General features: G+C 41.3%; 1 protein-coding gene across 2 annotated transcripts in view; it reads left to right on the forward strand.

The window, feature by feature from the left end:
• slc8a2a (solute carrier family 8 member 2a) overlaps nt 1–26928 on the forward strand; it is a 120686-nt gene that overhangs the window by 54766 nt on the left and 38992 nt on the right. The gene's annotated exons all lie outside the window — the stretch shown is intronic.

The raw sequence follows: 26928 nt of genomic DNA on the forward strand, positions 1-26928 counted from the left end.
GATCTCAGAAACTAAGCTGTGTGCATCTGGTTCGTACTGGGATGGGAGACCTCTTCGGAACACCAGCGGCTCTGTGTGTGTTTCTCTAGGTAACACTGGAGTTGCGCCAGGAAGGGCATCCAGTGTAAAATTTGTGCCAAATACCAATGCAGATCTGACTGTATCCGCTGTGGCGACCCTCCACAAAACGGGAGCAGCCAAAATGACAACACACACACCTTTGAGACAAGATTCCAAATCCATTTTCCACCGCAAAATGCACATGAGACAACCTGCAGCTGTAGATAATTTCTCTGTGATTCTGGGAACAACGAGAGAATGGTTTCATCAACCAAGCTTTGAGAGCAAATGCGTCATTGGCTACGAAATGATTATTTTATATAGAGTGGCGTTAAGCGGGACAAAGCGTGGTGTATGGATCAAATTTGTTCAAGTATCAAGGTGCCTTAAGTCTTATATTGGACCATTGCTGGTGCCATTGCTTATCTCTGGATGAAGATAAGATCAACTTTATTTATCCCAAAGGCAATTATTTTACAAGAGTACAGAAACAGTAAACAGTGAACAATGTTTTTTTAATGGATAAGAGTCTCTTTCTCTCCCCAGACAGTATGCCATTCCAACACAGGGTACTTCTCCAGCCAAAGCCGGTACCAATTTACAGCTGAGATAGTTCGGGACAATGCAGATAAGTGTCTTGTCTGAGGACCCACAAAAGTAGTGTGAGTGAGATTCGAATCCAGTTGTACACATTGGCAGGCCAGCTCCTTATCTACTGAGCTACCTGCTCTCCACACACCTTGAAACTTAAAATGACTATGTACAAACTCTGTCATGAAATGTGGTGAAGTGGTAGAGCAAGCTCAAAATAACAACACATTCAATTTTTGAGTGGATGTAGATTTAGTAGAGAAAAATAACTTTTGTTAAGCAAGGCTTGTCTTCACAGTCCTGAAGAAATTGGGTTTTAGCAATCGATTTATTTCTTGGATTTGTTCCCCCCCGGCTTCTGTGTGTAGTACTAATAATGCCAACTATTATTATCCAACTATTAAATCGAACTATTTTACTCTGTCATGTGGTACACATCAAGGTTGTCCCCTCTCTTTTACTTTTTGATTTAGCCGTAGAGCCACTATCAATAAGTCTCACAACCTCTTCCTTGTTCCAGGGTGTGACTCGTGGGAGTGCAGAGCATAGGGTTGCTCTGTATGCAGACAATTTACTTTTATATGTCACAAATCCAACTAGTCATATGGCAGTACGCCCAAATTTTGGCTCTTTTTTTTATATATATAGGCTTAACATACAAAAAGTGAATGCTTGGGAGTCACGTGTTGCGGTTGGTAAAGATGGCTGCCTGAGCCAAAGCTCCAACTTGCATCGTTAAACTAATCCTTCAACTAATGCCTAAGAATAAGCATACAAATGTGTCTCATACTTTAAAAGTTTTTGAACATACAGGATGGCAAAACAACTTAAAAACAGAGATATTAAGAAGCACTTACAGCATCAGGCCGCACAACACGATGGTGACAACAACAGCTCGGAGGCCCCAGAGGCAGCACACTTTAGCCAGGACATTGCTAACATCTCCGCTACGCTGCAAAAAATGTCCAGCAATCTAGCCAGCCTTGAAGATATACGCCGAACCACAACCTCTGTCAAAGAGAGACTGTCTTCACTTATTTTGCGAGTGGTGGAGGTGAAAAAAAGGGTAGAGTGGATGGAGGACTCTGAAAAAAAACTGAAGGCCTCACTGGAGGCTAGTCCGTTAGCTACCAAAGCAGAGCTTGAAGTTCTCTGTGACAAACTTGAAGGTATGCAGAACCGCAACAGAAGAATTAATCTCCGGTTTGTGGGAGTCCCAGAAGGTAATGAGAATAGGGATATGGTTGTGTTTATGCAGAAACTACTAGCATTGATTCTGGGCTGGAAAGAAGTGGCGCAACCACCGGAGATAGACCAGGCACACAGAGCCCTGACACCTCGACCAAATGAAGGGGAGAGACCGCACACAATCCTGGTTCGCTTCCCATGCTCAGCCAACAGGGAGCTCATCCTACGCAGAGCACGGAATAAATCTTAGCTAATCTGGGAAGGTAACCACATCATGATTTTCCCTGACTTTTCAAGAGGCATGCAGATGAAAGGAGATAAATTTAGCGAGTGCAAGAAAGCTCTGCAGGAGTGCTACATAAAGTTCTCCCTACTCTACCCGGCAGCCCTGAGGTTTTACCACAGAAGCTCTTTGAGGATCCAAAAAAAAGCGCTGATATATATCTGAGATATTTAGGGGTGAAGATGCTTTGGTAACGACCAGGACCAAAAAAAAAAGTAGGTTTTGACAATTTTTTTTTACAGGTATGTGATAGTATTCTGGAGGAGGGACCTCCTCAAATTATTATGAAGCATATAAAAGTAATTAAGATGCAGTCAGTCAGGATGGGTTCAGTCACTTGGACAGTCGACGTTCATGGACCGTCAGGTTTGTAAGTTATAGGGGGAGTGCAGAGTTCAGAGCTGCGCGTTTGGTTTGGGTAATGGGTTACTTTGAGTGGGAGGGGCTTAACAAGGATATGTTTCATAAACACACAGTGTGGTGGCTGCTCACTGGTTATTGGTCCTTTTGTTTTGCCATGGTTAATATTTATGTTTAAAATCTGTTTATGACTGCTAAAACGACAATTTGCGCATATCCACCTGGAATGTGAACGGCCTGGGACATCCAATTAAGAGGAATAAACTATTAGATATTCTGAAATCCCAACAAGATGACATAGTGTTTCTACAAGAAACACACCTCTCTTCTGAAGAATCAGAAAAACTAAAGGATGGGTGAGCCATGTTTATTATAATGTGGGATCCAGTCAAAGCTGTGGAGTGTTAACACTTATTAATAGGAAGCTACAATTTAAATGTCTCAGACAAATCAAAATACCAGGGGAAGGATTCTGATTGTAGTGGCAGAAATACAGGGCCACACGATTATTTTGACACGTCTGTGCCCCAAATGGAGACGAACCACAGTTTTGTTGATTTGGAAGCTAAAATGCTACAGGCAGGTGACTACAATGCTATTATTGGGGGAGATTTTAATTTGGTAATGGATTTCACTCTTGATCGTAGTAGTGCTGCTCCAGTAAGGCTGCCTAGAGCAGTATTAATCCCGGTCACATGGCATACAATGATTCCTGAACGAAGGAAAAAAGCCACAAAGTCACAAATCGTTGAGAAAAGGTTGACGAATGAGCTTTCACTTTTCCCTTTACCAAATAGCCTGTGAATCAAGAGCACAAAAGGAAAGAAAGAGGAACAAAATGAAACCGAAGCTAACGTTGACCTCTATGCTTTAGGCCATCTATGGGGATCATCATGGGGAACTGTCCATGTCAGATGAAGGCCACTCAAACAAGCAGGCCAGCCACAAACGTTTGAAATGTCCATACATAGTTGATAAAATGTTCTTAACGCTATTGTTACTGCATGAAAACATTCAGCTGGTCGAGGCTTTAGTTATTGATTCCTTCAGATGTCGTTGCGTCCGTTCAGTATGTTGGACTTGTGAGGTTGAACGAAGTTGAAGGAAACAGTAACGTTACAAAAACTAAGCAACTGTTATGTGTCGACGCGGGTTGAGGAGCGGACCTGCGTCCGACGGAACCCAGCGCCAAAACAACCAGAAAGCGGTTCCAATAACAAAACAATTTATTAATTTCACCCTCTGGTGCAAAACAAGGTGTATAAACAAAAAATGCGTCAGTCTGGTGGAGTGAAGGCTGGCACGCTCTCAAGCGCCTAAAAGGATCGAAGCCCGGCGCTTCTGGACTCAACTTTACCGCCAAACACCCCCCAGGTGGACACGACAAACCGACTCTCTGCGAAGGATAGAAGAGGTGAGGTAAGTCAGCAGTTACAAGCAATATCCTTCAAAAGGCACACACTATCAGCAACACATTCGGGTCTGTATTTAAGCTTTATGTAAATGAGCAGCTTCTCACAACAGGTGGAGGATCAGTTGTCCGCACGCCACAGCAGTGAGAAGCGAGCTGCACAATTCTCATCACAATTCAAATATACTGCGTAACAAAATACCAAGTCACTATCAACAAGTAGTCAAACAATTAATCACCTCTGATGTGTGCTGACAGCATGTGTCCCTCACCCTTCCTGCTTCACAGGCACGATGTGTCAAACCCAGGCGCGGTCCTCAGCGTCTCACAAACGAACATCACAAGGTCGAGTTCCCGGCAATTCTGCTTGAATCACACATGGCTTAAATGCAGAATGCCATCTCATTATCTGCTTCAGCTGAAAGTCTTTAAGGCTGCACGTGAGCACCATCCACAGGTGCTGCACATACTGTTGATGAGGGTGAAGGACTCTTCTGCCAGCACCTTCTCCACAGACAAATCAGTTTTCATACCACCTGGAGAGCAAAGAAAAGAAAAGAACACCAAAATGTCCAGCCACACCCCCCCAACACACAACACAAACAATAAGAAATCATAAAGAATGACAGCAAAATGAAATATGGACGAATTGAGGTTTTCGGCGGCACTCGTTCTAATTTTTTGACAGTTTAAAAATCCTGACAAAGCGCCAGCTGCAGGAACGAAGCTGAGCAAAGGTTAAACGATGCCAACAAAACTCCAGATTTCTTATTTGGTTTGGGCTTTGTTGCCCTTCATTAGTGCCGTGTGACCGGGTCTTTACCATTGAGAAGTATGAGTCTTTGGGGTATATCGAAGGGTGGAGAATGTTGAATCCAAAAGGAAGGGATTACACCTTTTACTCTGCCCCATTCAACATTCTCCCAGATAGATTTTTTTCTAGTTTCCTCCTGCAATCAGTGATTTCCTGTTCTATTGGATGTATTCTAATTTCTGACCATCCGTCAGTCATCTTGGAGATGATGCCTTTTTGTGACAGGATTCAAATGCCAAGATGGAGATTTAATTGATCCCTACTATTAGAATAGAGGCGTTAAGAAACCAAATTAAAGTATATGTCCAGTTAAATGCACCTACAACACCCTCTGCAGGGATTGCCTGGGAGGCAGAAAAGGCGGTATTACAAGGATATATTATTACGTCCGACAAGGAGGTAATAAAATGACCCGCATTTTATTTGTCTGTCTGTCTGTCCGTACATATTTCTGTCTGTTAGCAGGATTATTTCAAAACTACTGCACAGATTTTGACGAAGTTTTCACCACAGATTGATATTAGGCCAAGGAAGAACGCATTAAGGTTTGGAGTTGATCTGTATTCTGGATCAATTTTCACTTTATATACACTTTGAAGGGTTACGTTTAGCAGGATTACGTCAAAACTACTTCGCGGATTCTCACCAAATTTTCACCATGGATACATATTAGGCCATGGAAGACTCCATAAAATTTTGGAGGCGATCCAGCAAATCGGTATTCTGGATCAAGATTTCACGTTTTATTTATATATATATATATATATATATATATATATATATATATATATATATATATATATATATATATATATATATATATATATATATATGCTTTAAAGGATTGCGTCAAAACTACTTCATGGATTTTCACCAAATTTGCACCACAGATAGATATCAGGGCATGGAAGACTCCACTGAATTTTCGAGGTGAACCGGATCCAGATTCTGGATCAAGATTCACTTTATATAGGTTTTGAAGGATTACATCAAAACTACTTCATGGATTCTCACCAAAATTGCACCACAGATAGACATCAGGGCATGGAAGACTCCACTGAGTGTTGGAAGTGATCCAGATCCGGATTCGCGGATGTCAGAAATCTCTGATTGCTCTTGTTCAACATGCCTTCTATAAGAAGAAAAAAGCATTCTAAAACAAATTGAGATTGAAGACAACATCAAGAAATGTGAGGACAAATTAAGAGATAATTTCGATTTAGGGGATTTAAGAGCTGTCACACAACTCGGCAGTTAGATCAGAAAAGGGGGAATTGAAAGCTAAAACATTAGATATTAACAATATGTTTAAAGACTTCTATGTCAATTTATATACAGCAGACACACAGAGTAATGAGAAGCATACGGATATGTTCTTTCAAGGACTGAATCTACCCAAAGTATCTGAATCACAAAGGACGGACCTTGACAGGCCAATAACTAAGGAAGAAATTGTTGCGATAATTAAAGGTCTACCAACTGGAAAGGCCCCAGGACCAGACAGATTCACCGCTGAATTTTTTAAATGTTATGCCACTGAATCTGTTACTTAGTATGTATAATGAACAGTGATGCCGGTAAGTAACGCGTTACTCTAATCTGACCACTTTTTTTAGTAACGAGTAATCTAACGCGTTAATCTTTCCAAATCAGTAATCAGATTAAAGTTACTTCTCCATGTCACTGTGTGTTACTATTATTTTTCATTGTGGGTCGATAGCAGCATTAAACTTGGTCTGTGGGCAGGAGGTCGGGGTTCGACTGGACTGCCCACTTTAAGCGAGCTGTGAGCTTTTCATCCACGGTTTTTTGCAGCTGCTCGACTCGTCGTCTCCTCTTAAAGCACGGTGATCAGCACACCTGCACTGAGCTTTACAAAGACATTTTTATACTTTTTTCCTCCTTTATTTAGAGCTGAGCTGAGCCGCTCCGTATCTGCACGTTAAAACAGCTGATCCTCCGCGACGCGTCAACAACTAACACTATTTTCCACTCAAATGCACCTAAACTCTCTTTCTGAGGACCACATGATGTGAAAACACAATAAAACTTTCTTACCTGTAAATCTGGTCACGTTTTCTGCATAAATAAATGTTATCCATTCTTTGTGCTCAAACGCCAAAGTAGGGGCGAATCCATATGGAATGGGGGCGTGGGGGAGGGATGTGCCCCCCTCACAACACCCCTAGATTAAAGGTCCAGTTTTGAAGCCTTTTTTTACTACAACTACTAATACTACTTAAAATAATATTAATTTCGACAAGTAAAATATTTAGAGAGAATTTAAATGTTAGAAAAATGCTAGAATGAATTTAATAGTTACATTTATAAACAATGTAGGTTCGAAATTGCAAGTTTTACTGTTACAGTGCTGTCAACAGTTAAATATGAGGTCAAGAAAGAGGTCTTTATTTTACTTTTTACAAAACAAGTATTTATTTTCATTGAAGTCAAGAAAGGGTGACTATAAAGTAAGTTTTGGCAAAACAGGTATCATTGTCATGTTGAGGTGGCAGAGGGTTGTTGTCAGCAGCTGGGAAAAGTAACTAATAAAGTAACTAGTAATCTAACTTAGTTACTTTTACAATTGAGTAATCAGTAAAGTAACTAAGTTACTTTTTCAAGGAGTAATCAGTAATTGGATTACTTTTTCAAAGTAACTGTGGCAACACTGATAATGAAACATTTGTAAAGGGGAAATTGCCAGCTGCTGTATCAAAAGCTTTGACAACACTGGTTCTTAGAAAGGAAAAAGATCCTTGCTACTGCAAGAATTATCATCCAGTTTCCCTTATTCCTTTAGATGCAAATATTCTTTCTAAAGTACTTGCAAATAGACTGGAAAAGGTAATGACCTCTGTGGTACACGAAGATTGGTGGGGTTCATTCGGGGATGCAGTTCTGCAGACAATATTACACGTTTTATTAATATAATGTGGACAGTCTCGGATTCTAGTTCGCCAATTGCTGCTGTATCCCTTGATGCTGAAAAGGCATTTGCTAGGGTAGAATTGGTTTTGGTGATAATTTTATGAAGTGGATACGCTTGTTGTATAGTGGGCCAGAAGCAGCAGTACAGACTAACAGATACATCTCTTCATATTTTGGATTGGAGAGGGGTACACGTCAGGGTTCACCTCTTAGCCCTCTCCTGTTTTGCCTGGTGATGGAACCCTTGGCAGCCACAATAAGGGGATGATAATTTTCTGGGAGTTGTATATAATGGCTCTATACATAAATTAATGATGTTCGCAAATGATATATTGTTACTGGTATCAGACCCTGCAGTATCAGTTCCCTCATTGTTGAATACAATTAATACCTTTTCGAATGTCTCGGGATATAGGATCAATTGGGACAAATCTGAAGCACTTTCGTTAACAAGGTTTTGTCCATCCACACTCTATCAATCTGGAGGTTTTAGATGGCCTAAGCAGGTGTTAAAATATCTGGGTATTCTTTTCCCTCTAAACTAGAGGATATTATCAAGGTGAACTTTGATCCTTTGATACAGGGCCTGAGATTGATGTGAAATGATGGCCGTCGTATTTGTCTTTATGGGGAAAAGTTAATGTTGTAAAAATGACGTGCATCCCCGGGATTAACTATCTGGTTCACTCTGTGCCATGAAACACCCCAGACAGTTACTTCAAACATCTTTATAATATATTTAAAAGATTTCTGTGGAATGGGAAACGAGCGCGAATGAATATGAAAACATTACAAAGCCCAGTCAACAGGAGGAGGATTAGGACTTCCAAATTTGTTGTTATTATTACACATTTAATTTAAGGCACTTGGCACACTGGGCTTTACCTCCAGAGAGATCCCCTCCATGGTACAGTATAGAGCAGTCGGTGTCAGCCCCCCTCCCTCTTCTCCACTGTTTATCCACTAAAGTAACTAAACATAACAAGACCCATCCAATCGTCTATCATCTTCAAGGGACATGGAAAAGGATCTCAAGGCTGATAGATTTTGACCCCCATTTGACCCCCAAGTTATATATACGAGGTCTGTTAGAAAAATATCCGACCTTATTATTTTTTTAAAAAACCATATGGATTTGAATCACGTGTGATTACATCAGCCAAGCTTGAACTCTCGTGGGCATTCGCCTGTGAGCACGCCTTGTGGAAGGAGTGGTCCAGCCCCCTCGTTGGAATTCCTTTGTCTGAGAAGTTGCTGAGAGACTGGCGCTGTGCTTGATCAAAATTTTTTCAAAAACTGTGAGGCACATCCGAGTGCACACCATTCAAGAACTTCAGCTGGTTTTCGGTGAAAATTTTAATGGCTGATGAGAGATTTTGGATTGTTTCTATCGCTGTAAGGACTTCCCACAGAGCGGGACGTCACGCAGCGCTCCAAGGCGACGTCGTCATCCTGTTTCAAGCTGAAAACCTCCAAATTTAAGCCTCTGTTGACCCAGGACTTCGTGAGAGAACAGAGAACTTTCAGAAGAGGTCGGAATCAGCAGTTTATCCGGACATTCCACTGTTAAAGGAGATTTTTTAATGAAAGCCGTGCAGGAAAAACACTTCCGTTGGAAGCCTTAAGGACAAGTTGGAACATACCCTGCTGTTAAACAATTTCTCAGATACTCACTCAGCTGAAAGCCACCAAAAGCCGCCTGGATTTTACAAATGGCTATCAACACGGATGTGTTTTTCCTGTGGCGGGCTGCGAGCCGACGCGCCAATCCGTCCGCACGTCTTTAATTAAAAAAAATCTCCTTTAACAGTGGAATGTCTGGATAAACTGCTGATTCTGACCTCTTCTGAAAATTCTCTGTTCTCTCACGACATCCTGGGTCTACAGAGGCTTAAATTTGGAGGTTTTCAGCTTGAAACAGGATGACGACATCACCTCGGAGTGCTGCGCGACGTCCCGCTCCGTGGGAAGTCCTTACAGTGATAGAAACAATCCAAAATCTCTCATCAGCCGTTAAAATTTTCACAGAAAACCAGCTGAATTTCTCAAATGGTGTCCACTTGGATGTGCCTCACAGTTTTTGAAAAAATTTTGATCAAGCACAGCGCCATTCTCTCAGCAACTTCTCAGACAATGAAAATCTGACGAGGGGCTGGACCACTCCTTCCACAAGGCATGCTCACAGACGAATGACGTCACCGACAGGCGTGAAAAAACTCATGTATGCGCACAAGGGTTCAAGCTTGGCTGATTTAATCACACGTGATTCAAATCCATATAGTTTTTAAAAAAAATAAAACTGTCGGTTTCTTTTATAATAGACCTCGTATATTGGGAGAACGTAAAGTCCCTCAGCCACTACAATCCTGGACGCAAATGACTATTATGATCGGACGTCACTTATTCTCAGGAATTGGAAGAAAAAGGTAAACCTCCAGTTCAAAATTGGGTGACTGAATTAGGCAAAGTAGTCACATATGAAAGGAGGTCTTACAGGATGCAGGTGTTGTGTGGGCCGCTGAAGAGGAGGTACTGCTGGCCCACCATCACCAGAGGGCGCCCTGCTTGGAGTGCGGGCTCCAAGCACGAGAGGGCGCCAGACCCAGAAGAAGTGACAGCTGTCACTCATCCTCTGCACCAGCTGTCACTCGTTCATCATCACCACCATAAAGCCGGACTGCAACTCCACCTCCCCGCCGAGAAATCGACTACCATTACCAAGGTAATTTCTCTGTGAACTTAAGACTGTATATCTGTCTAAACTCTTCTTTGCAGCCGTTTTCCTGTCGGTGAGACTCGTCTGTGGAGGTGGCGTTTGAGGTGTTCAGCGACGGCTTCGCAACACCTCCCACCCAGATAAGTGCTCAAACAGGAGCTGCACGAGTGTGTGCTTGGAGGTGGAGGCGCTTCCTCCCTCGTTAACTGTGGATTTACTGAGTGTGCGGACTCACACTTACTCATCATATTTCTGCTTTCTGCCAGCAGTACCAGGGTCGACAGCCGAAGACAGAGGCCACCTGGGGACTCGGGACTTGGCGGCTCCGGTGTTCTTCAGACCGTTGGTGGTGGAAGCCGTGTGGGACGCAGCTTCTCTCTCGTCGGGGGTCTTCTATCTTCAAGCCTGCCCACACGTCACCTGGTGTTAAATTGACTGTGCAGATTATAGTACGTTTCGTTGTGTATTATCGCAACATTAAATTGTTACCTTTTTGGCTTATTCATTGTCCGTTCATTTGCGCCCCCTGTTGTGGGTCCGTGCTACGACACCTTCCCAACAGGAGGATAGAATAGACAAGTAGTGGAAACCGGGGCACAGTGGATCAGAAATGTTTTGTGGCAGCATAAACACATTATGCATAATTTTAGGTCATTTTATTGTGGATTTAATACAGCAAGTTATTGTTTATAAGGCTGTGTCATTTATTTCTCCTCAAGTGTAATTTACAGGTGTTTAAAATTGATTTTAAAATTTGTGATTCACTGTGCCCTGGACACTGATTCACTGTGCCCCGTGAATTAGTGACTGGGGCACAGTGAAGATTTCTTCAAAATTATTAAATATATGCTGATGCATATACAAACTATAATCCAGCAAACCAGCTATGTAATGTGTGAGTGTCTTATATAGTGATATAAGTCCTTTAAAACTATTATAAATACAACTGTCATAATTTCTGTTCAAAGGTGAAAACAGTTGTTTATATACACAAATTATAGAAAAATAAGTGTATAAACTTCAACAAGTAATGTTTGCCATCCACTTGATACTAGGGCTTAGTAAATCACTTTCTAGACTGATTCACTGTGCCCCGGGTGCATGTGACACACATGAGTCATGTTATCAAATAGCTGATAGTCTGGAGAAGACATAACACATGCTCATCAGTTGGACGGGGTCGTCTTCTAACTAATAACAATTTCTTTGGGCCACTTTTCCTCTGTTGTGAGAAATAAATACAAAGACACTGACATCCACAAAATTTACTTTTGATAGGAAAAAACTGACTTCACTTGCCACTTAGTTTTACCCTTAATGTATGCACAAACAAAACACTAATTTATAAGGGGGATGTCTTTATGCATAAAAGTATGGCATAACTGCTGCAAATATACGAGGTCTGTTACAAAAGTATCCGACCTTTTTATTTTTTGCAAAAACCATATGGATTTGAATCACGTGTGATTGCATCAGCCAAGCTTGAACCTTCGTGCGCATGCATGAGTTTTTTCACGCCTGTCGGTTACGTCATTCGCCTGTGAGCAGGCTTTGTGTGAGCAGTGGTCCACCCCTCTCGTCGGATTTTTATTGCGAATAAAATGTCTGAACAATTTGGAGCTTTGCTGCATCAAATTTTTCCAGAAACTGTGAGAGACCTCCAGGTGGACACCATTCGGAAAATTCAGATGGCTTTCAGGGACGATTTTATGGGGATTACACAGATTAAGGAGTGCTCCAGCCGGTTTAAAGACCGCCCACAGCTGCTGAGAGCACGCCATGCTCCGAGCGCCGATCGACAGGCTCAAACCCCGCTGAGCAACCAGATCATTTCCAACATGAAGGCTTTGTTGATCCGGGACGTCGTCTGACTTACACAAAAATGGCAGAAGACGTGGACATCAAGACTTTTTCGGCACATTCCACTGTTACAGGAGTTTTTTTCATGGAAAGAGGAGCGGAGGAATGCGCCACCGTGCCGCTCATGGCGTGGCACAAAACCACCTCCGTGTTGGTCTCACAGGACGGCTTTCAGATGGCTTTCGGTGGCTTTTCAGTCGTGTGACTATCCGAGAAATTATGCATGAGCTGGACATGCCGGAACATGTCCTGTGAGGCTTCATCACGGCGTTGCTTTGCGCCATGCGGCTCTGCCACGACGTGCGGAATTCCTCCGCTCCTCTTTCCATGACAAAAACTCCTGTAACAGTGGAATGTGCCGCTCATTTCCAAACTGGATGCTGTTTTGATCCGGGACGACATCTGACTAGCACAGGAATTGCGGAAGACGTGGACATCAGCACTTTTTCAGCACATTGAGACAGACGTGTGGAGGAATTTTTATTCGCAATAAAAATCCGACGAGAGGGGTGGACCATTGTTCACACAAAGCCTGCTCACAGGCGAATGACGCAACCGACAGGCGTGAAAAAACTCAACACATGCGCACGAAGGTTCAAGCTTGGCTGATGCAATCACATGTGATTCAAATCCATATGGTTTTTGCAAAAAATAAAAAGGTCGGATACTTTTCTAACAGACCTCGTATATTATTGTAATTTTTTCATTTTGTTATTTGAAGTAACATGATAGACCTATTTTGGTGGATTGTTTTACAGATTTGAATGAGTAATTCACAGCCACCCTTTCTTTACGGTTTATCCTTTTGTTTCATTTTCTTTTTGTGGATAAGATGACCCTGTTGGTTTTGGGTGGAAGGGAGGGATAGGGGGATTTTGTTCTATATTGTGGAAGAAAGTATTCTGTATTTCTTGGTGTTCTTGATGTTACCTGTTTATTGGAAGACATTAAAAAAATGCAAGTCATAAAAAAGTGAATGCTTACCTATACATGTAGCTGCACAGTGTCTCAGATAAACTGATCTCACGTTCCATCTGACTTATTCTGGTTTTAAGTACTTGGAAGTGAATGTAACTGGTTCACCTAAGGTTCTGCGGGTTGTAAATGTTACTTCTTTGTTGTCCAATATAAGATCAGCTTTTCAAAGATGGGTTAATTTACCAGTGTCTCTTTTAGGTAGGATTAATATAGCGAAGCTTAATGTTTTACCCATGTTTTTTACCCCTTTTTCAGTGTATTCCTCTGTTCTTACCCAAAACCTTTGTTTTAAATCTATCAATGAAATGATTTCCTATTTATATGGGAAGGTAAAACTTGAAGAGTACGTAGATCATTATTACAAAAATGTCGGCTCAGTGGAAGTCTGTCTTTACTAGGAATGAAGGCCCACTGACACTTGCATGACTTTGATGCACACACGCCCTGTGTCGTCCAGGAGACTAAACTCGTCTTTAACGGGTGCAGACTGAATGGGTGAGGGTCATCAGTGCGTGCAGTTGCACAAAGGGAATTTTGAAATGTTCAAAAAATCTTGTCTCATGCAACATGGCACAGTCAGCTCGCCAACAATATGTGTAGGGCTGCAGCTATCGATTATTTTAGTAATCGAGTATTCTATCGATTATTCTGCCGATTAATCGAGTAATCAGATAAAAAAGTACTTTTGTGATTTTAACAATGTCAACAGTCCAGGGTTCTTCCTAAGCAATGGCACAATGTCGCTGTGTCATCATGGAGATTGTTGGGCCAAAGTCTTGACATTTGAAATGGCGATGGGATGTGGCTTTCTGTTTATTGTTTTCCCCAACTTGTAAAATTTAACTATTTTAATTTTTTTTTTTTCAAGGTTGGTGAACTGGGTCCCTGCGTGATTTTTTTTTTATCCCTCTTTCTCTGCGATTCAGCAGATGCATTTCAGCTGGAGGTTGAAGATGCCTCGCAGTCAGTTTTTTATTATTATTTTATTTGAGTTACCGTTTTTGTGAAGCATTGCGTGTTGCCCAAAAAAGCGAAAATTAAAAAGTGAAACACTCATTGTGAGTCTGAGCAAAACACAGAAGGAAGAGTGGACTTCTTCCAGAGACTGTCAGTGTGGCCGGGAACGGAGCTGTGTGAGGGCAGTGCTGAGCCGCACACACTGGGTATAAAGAGGCAGCCACCGGCCCCGCGCGAATAGCCACTCCCCACGTAGCGCAGAGAGCAGGTGGCAGACGAAACTGTGTTTTTTTAAAAAACAGAGAAATACACTGCTTCACTTTAAAAGCACAGTAAGCTATTTCAGATGATCAGCGTGGAACATTTTTCTCCTAAAAGGCTTTATTTCACTCTGTGTGTCACATTGGAAAGCTGTAGCTATTGTGATAATTTGATTAGCGTTTACACGGCTTATGCATGCTCTAGTCTTCTTGTGTTTGTTTTTCTGGGGATGTGACAGCGCCACACACAGTCCTGGCATATGTACTACAATGTTAAACAAAACTTCCAGGCACAGAATTTGCCTCAAACATTTTTTGTAATCGAATTATTCGAGTTACTCAAGTAACCGTTTCAACCCTAACTACGTGCAGCTCGTCAAGTGGAGTAAAGAAGAAGTTAACAGAGCAAATAGTTGCATCAGCGCACCGCATCAGAGCAGTCTGATCGATTATAATGAGATGTTCAATCTATCATAAACATGGTTTTACAGCTGTACAAAAGAATGAAAGAACACTCAACTGTTTTACCAAGCCATGACAATGTCAACATGACAAATAGTTACCTTTTTAAATGGCTCAAAATGTTTTCTCCAGCTCATTCAGTGTGCGTGTGAATGGCTCCTGCTGGAGTGGTTCTCTGTGATTGAGGAAGTGATTAGAGCCGTTTTCAGCAGCCAACTTGCAGAGAAAACGATTAATCCGTTATGAAATAATTATTTTGTATACCTGTCAGGAACTGTGGTGATGTGGCACGGCAGGCAGGTGGACACCAATGCAGACTCATGACTCAGATGGAGAAAACTAAAAGATTTAATAAAAAAAACAGGCTTAGGTCGGTGCACAGGATGACAATCAGATAGGCGGCAGTACAGACGGTCGTGAGGCTGAGGCATGATCAGTAATCAAGCAGGCACATAGGAGGAAACAGGTACAGGCAAACAGGTACATAGGAGGTGGCAAAAACGGAGTCAAAAAACAGGCTGGGTTCAGATACAGAGAAGCAGGATAACTGGCTGACAAAAACGTGGTTAAGGAAAAGCAGAGGTCGAGAATGGCAAAAAACACAAACTAAGGCAAGATACAGGAGGCTTGGAACGAGGCAGGATGCACAATGAACTAGCAGAGAGCTTAGGAAAACATGGGGCTTAAAACGGAGGTTAATCAGGGTGTGATTAGATGCAGGTGCAGGGAAGAAGGTGTGGCTGGATGAGACAAGAATGGAGTGACAGGTGAGCGTGTCAGACAAAAGGAGCAAAAACAGGAATGTGACAGTGACTGAACAAATGTTAAACTAGAAGCACTCGGAGAGAGCAAACCTCCGCCAAGGCCATACGGTCACTGACGTCACATGGAATACCTTTTGGCAAAGAGACTTATTCCACGTCGTTTCACGCATCTACCATCATGTTTCTGATTCAGTGGTTAACCCTCTGGGGTCCGAGGCCATTTTTGGACAGTTCACTCGCCTGGCATAAATGTTTTATTATTGCTGTTAACAGCTCTCCCTGCATCCCACAATCAAGTTTTATGTCTCTTTTTTTCAGGACAACCTGTACTTTCAAAATATATTTGCTATAGTTGTGTTTTATAAGTGTAATACAATCAGAAATAAGAAAGGAAAAAGTAAAGCAGAAAATTATTTTTCACACACATTTATTCAAAACACACACCAAACTATAATAAACTAGTAACACATCACTCCTAAAAACAATCTTTGGTGTGTCACTTGAGGTGAATCTGCCCTACAATTGGATTTTGGAAAACCATGTGACGGTGAACCAATTCCGATTGGACACTCACATTGCTCATGTCATCACACAGCTTCTATGAGGAGTACAAAGATGGTGGACGGTGGCTCGATAGTCCGCGGAGTTAACTTTTCAGCAAAAAAAAAAAAAGTAAGTTTCTATCTCATATCATTAAAAAGTTATTTATAATTTAGTAAAGCTTGGTCTCAGTCGTCGTATACAACGGTATCTGCCCCAGAGGGTTAAACCCTTAGATCTTCAGCAAATGTATTTATAAAGAGAAACTGCATGAACTACATATGTTTTTTTTTTATTTTCTAATAACAAGTTTATTCAATGAGGAGAAACAAATGCTAAATTGTTGTTGTGTCGTAACTTCATTTTTGTTCAGCCGATGTGACCTGTCTTCCTGAAGTTAGATGCGAAAATGTTGAAATTGGCCCTATCCTGCAGTGATAAAGAATCCTTAAAAAAATGACTGGATCCTGATCGTATTCCGGATCATTACCAAAATTTAATGACTTCTACGTTAGGCCAAGATACACCCCTGGTAAAAATTTCATTGAAATCCGTTGAGGATTTTTTGAGTAATTCTGCTAACAAACCAACCAACCAGCAAACAAACGGATGCGTCCGAAAACTTAACCTCCTTGGCGGAGGTAAATGAAAAAGCAGAAACATAACAACAGAAAATTAAAGGCTGGATCTAAACTAGAAGGGACTCAACATGTGGCTGAAGTGTAACAGAAAAACCTGAGGGACTAATGTGAATAACCAGAAAATAAAAGACGAACACTAAACTAGAACAGAACTCAACATGTGGCTGAAGTGTAACAGTCCCCAAAATCTAGCGTGATCACACAGAATGACTAAGCAGCAAGAAAAATAAAAAGCAGAGCATAAACTGGAACAGAGCTTAACGTGGCTAAAGTATAACAGATAAGATAACCAAGACTAAAGTGGAAAAACAGAAAATAAACACTCAGGGCCGGACAGAAGGACAAAGAGAAGGAAACAGACGAAGACTAGGGGACAAAGCCTGATTCTGGGCAGGTCCAGGGCCAAAGCATGACAATATGCAGCGTCCAACACTCAGCGCATGGCAGTCAGTGGAACAAAGCACGGCTTCCAGCTGGGAACACAGCGGGTGGGATTGTCACGATGACGTGCGTGCAAGTGCGTGCATCAAGTGTCAGCGCACCTTAAGTATCGGAAACCGGTTCCTGTTTCAGAAATGGTTCAATCCACCGACATCAATAGCCTTTTTGTTTAACGATTCTCTTATCGGAGGCATTTCGACTCGCTGCTTTGTTGGTTCTCTGCTTTTCCAGAAATGGAGGTCCGCAATTTCTTTGTTAACCCCTCTCAAAGCCATTTAAAGATGTAAATTCAAATTCAAATGTATTAATTTATATAGCGCCAATTCACGATTAAATTGTCTCAAGGCGCTTCACACAACATATATAAAAAAAAAAACTGAATTAAAAATTTAAAACACAATAAAAAGACAACCATAAAAGAATACAAGAATAAAAACACATAACACTAATGATAAAACAGGGAAAACAAATGAGTCTTTAAACGTGATTTAAAGTCTCCACAGTATCCGACTTCCGAATGTGTGCCGGGAGATTGTTCCACAGAGCTGGGGCACAGTAGGAGAAAGCTCTGTGACTGGCAGACTTTTTATTCACCCTGGGAACACATAGAAGTCCTGCACCCTGAGAACGCAGGGCCCGAGCTCGTACATAAGGGCTTACCAGGTCAGCCAGATAGGGAGGTGCAAGTCCATGAACAATTTTATAAACTAATAACAGTACTTTAAAATCTGATCTTGCAGCGACTGGAAGCCAGTGCATGAATGCCAAAACGGGCAAACTTTCTACTTTGTGTCAAAAGTCTGGCAGCAGCATTTTGAACCAGTTGAAGACCCCTAATCCTGGACTGCGGTAAACCAAAAAATAGAGCATTACAATAGTCCAGTCTAGAAGAGACAAATGCATGAATCAAAGTCTCAGCAACAGCCATAGACAGGATGGGATGAATCTTCGCTATATTTCGCAAATGGAAGAAAGCAGTTCTCGTAATGTCTCTAATGTGGAGATCAAAGGACAACGTAGCATCAAAAATTACTCCAAGGTTCCTCACTTTATCCGTATGATGTATAACACACGAACCTAAGCTAAGCGCTAGCTAATCAAATTGATGCCGATACCTCGCTGGACCAAGAACCATAACTTCAGTCTTATCAGAATTTAAAAGTAGGAAGTTACTAGACATCCAACTTCTTACTGATGCAAGGCAATCTTCCAAAGATTTTATGTGAATGAGATTACCAGCAGTTATTGGCATGTACAATTGAGTGTCATCAGCATAGCAATGAAAGGGAATCCCAAAGCACCACAGTATATTCCCAAAGGGTGCTACATAAAGGGAAAAAAAAGCAGGGGCCTAAAACAGATCCCTGCAGAACCCCAAACTTCATGTCCTTACAATCAGAGGAGGTGCCATTACACAATACACAGTAAGAATGACTGGACAGGTATGATGTCAACCATGCAGGAGCAGTTCCAGTAATCCCAAAGTGATTCTTCAGCCTATTGAGTGAAATATGATGATCCACAGTATCAAACGCAGCACTAAGATCCAGCAGCACCAAGACTGTAGTGGTATCTGATTCCATTGCTCGCAAAAGGTCATTCACTACTTTAGTAAGTGCTGTCTCTGTGGAGTGATATTTTCTAAATGCAGACTGCAGTGACTCAGAAAGATTATTACACAAGATTATACACTAAAGATTATACACTAGGGTTGAGATTGGATTTCTTAAGTAATGGTTTAATCACTGCAGACTTGAAACATTTAGGAACAGATCCAGAAGTTAATGAGAGATTTATCATTTCCAGCACAGTCGGCCCAAGAATGGGCCACAGGTCCTTAAACAGTTTTGTTGGTATAGGATCAAATAAACAGGTTGTGCTTTTAGTAGACGCCACAAGCTTGGTCAGTGCGCCTAGCGAGATACCATCAAAATCTTGAAATCTGGGTAAAACCTCAGTGGGCGCATCTACGAGGTCTGTCCGAAAAGTAACGGACCTTTTTATTTTTTTCAAAAACTATATGGATTTGAATCATGTGCGCTTGCATCAGCCAAACTTGAACCTTCGTGCGCATGCGTGAGTTTTTTCACGCCTGTCGGTTACGTCATTCGCTTGTGGGCAGGCTTTGAGTGAGCACTGGTCCAGCCCCCTTGTCGGATTTTCATTGTCAGGGAAATGGCTGAGCGACTGCCGCTTTGCTCCATGAAAATTTTTTCAGAAACTGTGTGAGACAGCCAGGTGGAAACCATTCGGAAAATTCAGATGGCTTTCGGTGAAGATTCTATCGGCGTCACACAGATTAAGGAGGATTGCAACCGGATTAAAGACGACCCACAGCGGCGGAGGAATTCGCGCGTCGGGATGGAGCCGCTCATGGCGCACAACAAAAAACACCTCCGTGTTGGAAACCATTCGGAAGATTCAGACGGCTTTCAGTGGCTTTTCAGTCGAGTGAGTATCTGAGAAATTGTGTAACAGCTGGGCATGTCCTGTGAGACTTCCAACACGGAGGTGTTTTTTGTTGTGCACCATGAGCGGCTCCGTCCCGACGTGCGAATTCCTCCGCACGTCTTTCATTACAAAATCTCCTGTAACAGTGGAATGTGCCGCAAAAGTGCTGATGTCCACATTTTCTGCGATTTCTCTGGTAGTCACACGACGTCCCAGATCAATGCAGCCTTCACTTTGGAAATGATCTGGTCGTTTCAGCCTGTCGATGGCCGCTCGAAGTGCGGCTGTGGGCCGTCTTTAATCCGGTTGTAATCCTCCTTAATCTGTGTGACGCTGATAGAATCTTCACGGAAAGCCATCTGAATTTTCCGAATGGTTTCTGAAAAAATTTTCATGGAGCAAAGCGACAGTTGCTCAGCCATTTCCCTGACAATTAAAATCCGACGAGGGGGAAAGACCAGTGCTCACTCAAAGCCTGCCCACAGGCGAATGACGCACCGACAGGTGTGAAAAAACTCATGCATGCGCATGAAGGTTCAAGCTTGGCTGATGCAATCACACGTGATTCAAATCCATATAGTTTTTGAAAAAAATAAAAAGGTCCATTACTTTTCGGATAGACCTCGTACCTCCATAGCAGTATGCGGTGGTTGGACCAAAGCCTGCTGAGACATGCTCAACCTAATATCCTCAATTTTCTTCTCAAAATAGTCCAAGAAGTCCTGTACTGAAAAGGGAGAGTGAATAACAGGTGGCCATCCATGAATGAGAAATGCTACAGTTTCAAACAAAAACTTTGAGTTATGCTTGTTTTTATGCAAGGTGGAACACCTCTAATTTAGAACTATGCCATTTCCATTCCAAACCTCAAGCCTTCTGCCTAAGGTCACGCAAGTAACCATTGAAACAAGGCAACTGCGCCTTGGGAAGGCATGGCCTTAAAAGAGGAGACGCAACCTTATCCAGTGTAGCCTTGAGCGCTGAATTCAAACCATCTGCAAGACTATCCACTGACTGAACACTCTCCAAACCTGAAGCCAAAATTTCAGGCAGTCTGGCTTCGAGTCCAGTCATAGTTGAGGGATTAATGCTTCGCCGCAGAGATAGACAAGGCTTTCGTTCCACTAAACGCGGCAACATAAATGCACACCTAATAAATGAGTGGTCAGAGACCAATGAGGCAAGAAAAAATGTCAATGTTGGTGACAGCAAGGCCACGTGTGAGAACCAAATCAAGGGTATTTCCACTAATGTGCGTTGAATCCTGAGTGCATTGCTGGAATCCCAACGCATCCACAAGTTCCATAAATGACTTGCAAAGGAGATCAGAGGGCTTATTTATATGAATGTTAAAGTCACCAATAATCAAAATGTTGTCCACACTAGCTGACAGGCTAAAGATGAATGCACCAAATTCATCTAAGAATTCAGAATATCGGCCAGGAGGCCTATAAACAGTGACAAAATAGCATGACTGATTTCCATACTTCTGACCCTGACAATATGTAGCATCATGGGCAGAGCGGAGAGTCAGATGCTCAAATGAATTATATTTATGACCCCCAGCAGTCAATAAGGTAAACCTGGATTTATAAATAAAAGCAACACGCCCACCTTGCTTCACACCACGAGACGTGACTTAATGTGTACCCTGGTGGGCGGCCTCATTCAGAGGAAGAACAGCTGTGGGTTTGAGCCAGGTTTCACATAACCCAATCATGTCCAAGTGATGATCCATAATTAGATCGTTGATCAACAGGGATTTTGAGGACAGTGATCTGATGTTAATGAGACCCAAACTGAAGACTTCTGGCGGTTTGACACACTGACATCTTTGAATAGGCCTGAGTAGCTTAAAATCCACTCCACGTTTTCCATCCAGCGCCCGGAGAGTGTCAGAAACTGCTGTCGTCACATCAGGACTACAAGTCCCAAAAGCTGCAGCGCTCTGATGACGTGGGCGCCGAGCGCTGATGCGCTCAGCTGACCAGATAACCGGTGTTCTGTCGAGATGAGGTGCGCCGTTGAAATGAGGTGCGTCGTCGAGATGAGGTTCCTCGCGTAACTGCATATGTGTGCACTGAAAAAATTACTTGACGAAGTTCACTTATTTTGATGGGCAAGTAAATGTATACATTCCTCATCCGAACGTAGTAATGTATAAAATCTACTCACTATAAAATGATAATTATTTTTAACCTGGAGTTAGCTTATTTCGACAGGCAAAATATACATATACATACATTTATGCTCCCTAATGTAAAATACAGAAAATGTTTTACTTACTAGGCTATAAATACACTGAATACAATTAATAAAAAAAAAACTTTGACAGAAAAAAACAAGCTCTCTGATAGCGAGAATGTCCCGAGGGACATTGTTGTTGTTCATGCTCCGTAGCTCAGCTGCAGAGTAGCTTAGCATCGCACTAGCCGAGGGAGTTAAGTGCGCCGTCATAAATCAAAAATGGTTAAAAATGTACACTGAAGGACCAAGAACATACCCAAAGATAAAAAAAATTACACTCAAGCCACTAAAAACCAAGTTACAAATGAGAAAACTGGAGAAAAACCAGAGGAGCGGCGAACACACAATGCCAGTCTCCAATATCCAGTCCTTTTGGTCAGTTGAGTCCTGTTTGTGCAGTGGTGGCGCCAGGAAATTTTTGTTGGGGGGCTGAGGGGGAGCTAGGCTAAAAGTTGGAGGGCTCCACAAAATGTCATTGAAATGAACAATATTTAGTAAATTGCTTTATAAATACCAAGGTATATGTTTTAGTCACCTGTGCTCCTGAACATCACTTCCTGAGTTCACCACGAGCTCAGGAAGTGGACACTCGTTTTGGCCGAACAACAATATGCAGCTTCTGTATATTCTGTGTTAGTGCGCGGCTGCAGCCGACATGCTTGATGAATTCCTGTGCAAAAAGTAGTTCCCAGATAATTGTGACATATTCCTATGAGATAATAAGTATATCTCATCTAAATCAATTCTAACATTTACCAGTAATAAAATAATAAAGATAAGTGAAATTTTAAGAGTGGCCGTAATAAATATTTAGGAAACCTAAATTTTTGGAGTATGAAGTTAAATTTGTCCCATTAATACTTGCAAATGCACAGAGGGTGATTTATAAATATCCTTTGATTTGTACACGTGCTTTGTGATCCACAAACACAAATTTCTGATTTGTAACTTGTGTGTGGGTTTTTACAAATAAATGTTTATTTGCAAAACTGAAAAATTCTGTTTGTGAAGGGTGATTCAGCATTGGTGGATCACCGAACACACACATTCATCACTTTGCTCAGTTACGCAATATTGAGACATTCTCAGAGCAAAACTGCAGTTGAGATCCACAAATATGTCAGTCGCTATTCATATTATTGGCAGAATTATTGGGGGAGGTGAGGGGGGGCTTGGCTCATTATTGGGGGAGCTTAAGACCCCCAAGCCCCCCCTTGGCACCGCCACTGCGTTTGTGCTGATTAAAGTCACTAACTGGAACTCTTGTCTTGTTGCCGGCAAAAAACGAGACGAGCACAGGTCCAAATGCTAAAGCTGGATAGAGTTCAGTCATAATTAATAATCGCCGCAAATCGCTGTTTTAAATCAAATGACACCTCTTTCCAAACGTTGTACAGACAACAAACTACAACTGACCTAAATTGTTTTTTTCTCTCTCTCTCTCTCCCAAAATAAGACGTCCTCAGTCCAGCCAGTTGCAAGAGCTCAGCTCAGAGTCTATGGAGTTACATTTGTGCCATTAATATCTGAAGAGAAATGCTTTTGACAAAAACTACAGATTTTGTTTATTTCTATTTCTCTCCAGAGATCTAGAATCCATCATGTACATCAAGGATCCAGTGATCATGTACAGATTTTATTTATGTCCAGAAATCAAGGATCCAGTGACCAGTTTCACATTTATTTACTTTAAGACTCAATAAAATGTCCTTGACATAGAAAACTTGTAAAGCCTACTTTTAGTACGCAGAAAATTCACAGGAGGTATTGATAAGGGAATTGCTAAAGAATCGGCTCGATAAATCGATAATGGCATCAATATCGATATAATCTTATCAATACCCATCCCTAGTCTTTGCCCAATTAGACGTTTTATTAGTGGGCAGCTAACATTCAAAAACATAATCCTGTTGTACTTGCCTCTCTTAAAATATGAGATCAATTTTGAAATCACTTCAAATGTGTTTCTGCTTCTGCTCTTGGCCCTTTATGTAAGAATCACCTCTTCTCTCCTTCCTTCTTAGATGCTACATTTCATCTATGGGATAAGAAGGGCATTAAATAATTCCATGATCATATTAAGGATAATACCTTCCTTAATTTTACTGATATGTCTTACTTATATGGCATGCCCTCATCTCATTTATTTCATTTTTTTCAAATTAGACATTGTCCATCTACTATTTTTCTGGAGTTCCCCACTCAGCCCCCTAAACATCCTTGGGAGGACCTCTTTGAACTTGTGCCCTATAAGAAAGCTCTTATATTGCAGATACATAGTCTTGCTCTTCACTGGACAATCATCCAGTCAATAAAATTATCTGTAACCGGGAACAAGAGTTGGGTGAAGCTCTCTTGGATAAGGCTGTAGACAGAATTCGTATGTCATCATCTTGTGCAAGATTTTCCCTAGTTCACTTTAAAGTAGTACATAGCCTACATTTATCAAAGTCCAAATTATCCAAACTTTATCCCAATGTTTCTGATCTGTGTGATAGAGGTAACTCCTCTTCCTCTGATTTAAGTCATATGTTTTTTTTTTCTTTGACCCAAACTTCAACCATATTAGATTTCATATTTTGATGTTATCGCTCACATTCTTGGTCAGGCTGGAGCCTTGTCCACTGATCACTATTTTTGGAGTTCCTGGAGTCCCCACTGTGTCCTTTACTAACTCACAGGCAGATGTAATTGCCTTTACCTCATTGCTAGCACGACCCAGAATATTATTATCCTGGAAAGCTCCACGTCCCCCATCCATTTCTTTATGGTTGAAAGATCTCATGTTTTTTAAAAACTTGACAAAACTCAAGTTTAGACTTGGAGAAGGCTGATGGGTTTCTATACCTATGGCACCCTTGTATCTCTTATCTTGGATCACTGAAACCTTTTAGACCTGATTGAGTTTATTGTCATGGGTGTGTGCCTGTGTGTGTGCCTGTGTGTTTTAATTATTGTTTCATGGGGCCTGTGGTTGGTATGTTGGATTGGATGTTCATGAATGTTCCGAGTTGTAGCACGTTTGATTTCTCTTTAGTTGTGCTTGTACTCTTGAAGATGATGTTTCTAATGTTTTGTGTCTTAATGGAAAAATATAAATAAATGGTTAAAAAACAAGGCTTGTCTTTTAATGCTCTGGAGTCGTTTCACACAGAGATGTGGCAAAGTCACTTGACCAAATTAAGCGGTTGTAACATCAAATTCCCCACACTTTGAGTTTCCATTTGAATGTGCAGACTTCAATCTATATTCCAGTCTTTAAATTTTGTTGATAGACCCAGTAAAACTTGAATAATGATTAATAATTTTTCCCAGGCTTTTTTCATTATTATCATGGTAATGTGTGGAGCGGCACTTCCTGCAATGGCTTCATCCAACGCATGCACTAACAAGACTTCTCTCCCTCTTTCCTCCTGTCTTCCCGGAGCAACTACAAGTGAAAAAACATGACTTTCCCTTTACCATTTGGTGGAAAATGCATGTCCTAAACCAAATAAAAATGATTACTGACCCACGTATTTGTTTGTGGAGGCGGTGCATTTAGTGCATGCATGAATGTCTTCCTCTTTTGTCACCTTTGGCCGTGGGGGGCATTTTCCCCTTTATCACTGGTGGAAAAACACATGATGTGAACCAATCAAACCGACCGATCTCACGTGGATTGACCCGATGTCAATCCACATTGAGGAAGAAAAAAAAAAGCCAGTAAAGGCAGGTGCCAACACTGCCTCCAGGTGGACAACAGGAGGAATGACAACAGGAGCAAAGTGTCAGGCCTGTGACGTACAAAACAAGTCAGAGAGGTCTTGTTTTGGTCAGGAATTGTTTTCTGAGTGGCACAAATAATTTGTGTGGCATCTTATTGCATTGTTAATAGTTGTACAAAAAATGCCTGAAGCATTTCCTGCATTTTAACTTAAATAGTTGTATATAACTTTGTTGTTTGCTACATTTGAACATATGTTTTTGAAATTTACAATTTATATTTGCATTCTAATTTATAAAAATGGTTTGTTAAACATGTTTGTGGCTTTCACAGTAAAAAAACAAACAAAAAAAACCTCTTTTCTATTCGGATTTTATGTTTTTGTGTCAATTTAGGTTCATTGTGTTAATACAGTATGTCTGAATGAAAGACAGACTGTAAAGTCACACAGGTGAGGTTGTGCTGAAAAAAGACACAAAACAAGGCAAAGTGAACAGTTTTTAAGGTAAATTATGAAGGTAAAACCAAAAGTAGTCAAAAATAGCCATATATCCTGGACTCCAGAGGGTATACACCTGAATCATCAAATCTAATGTAAGGTCTTTCAGCTTCTCTTTGCTCAGGTCCACCACAACAGATTCATTATGGATCAAGCTGGCATATTATAATAGTCATATGGCACAGGTTTTACGCCAAATGCCCTTCTTGACACACCTCCCTATTTGATAGAGAATGGGCATGAGTGGTGTTGAACCAAGATCCATCTGTCTTGAAAGCAAGGGCACTAATAAGTGGCTGCTATGCTGCCTCAGAATGATCCAGTCTACTCACCTTCAATGTCAGACACTGTACTGCAGGGCAAATCTGTCTGTTCAGCTCAATAAAACAGGTGTACTTATGTTCAAATAGCCAACTGCAAATATATAAATAGTTTGCTTTTAAAACTGTTATTGATCTCATCTTGCTTCCTGGAAAGTGCTGGTTTTTCACTACAACATTTTCTGGAAGAGCTAAATGGCTTTTGGACATGCTGTTAATGATGAAAGTGTATAAAAGCCATTCATTAATAATGCTATGAAGATACTACATAAAAATCATTATACATCAATTTAATTGTAATATGTTGCTCTGTTAATGTCATTGTTTATATTTTATATCACAAACCTCTTTGATCACATCAAACTATTTTTAGACATGCAGTTTAATTGTTGTTGTTTTTAAGACTAGGTGATAGTACCTCTGTGCATGAAAATAGTAAAGGGTACAG

Source organism: Thalassophryne amazonica, chromosome 9, assembly GCF_902500255.1.
Source record: "Thalassophryne amazonica chromosome 9, fThaAma1.1, whole genome shotgun sequence".
NCBI classification, from domain to species: Eukaryota; Metazoa; Chordata; class Actinopteri; order Batrachoidiformes; family Batrachoididae; genus Thalassophryne; species Thalassophryne amazonica.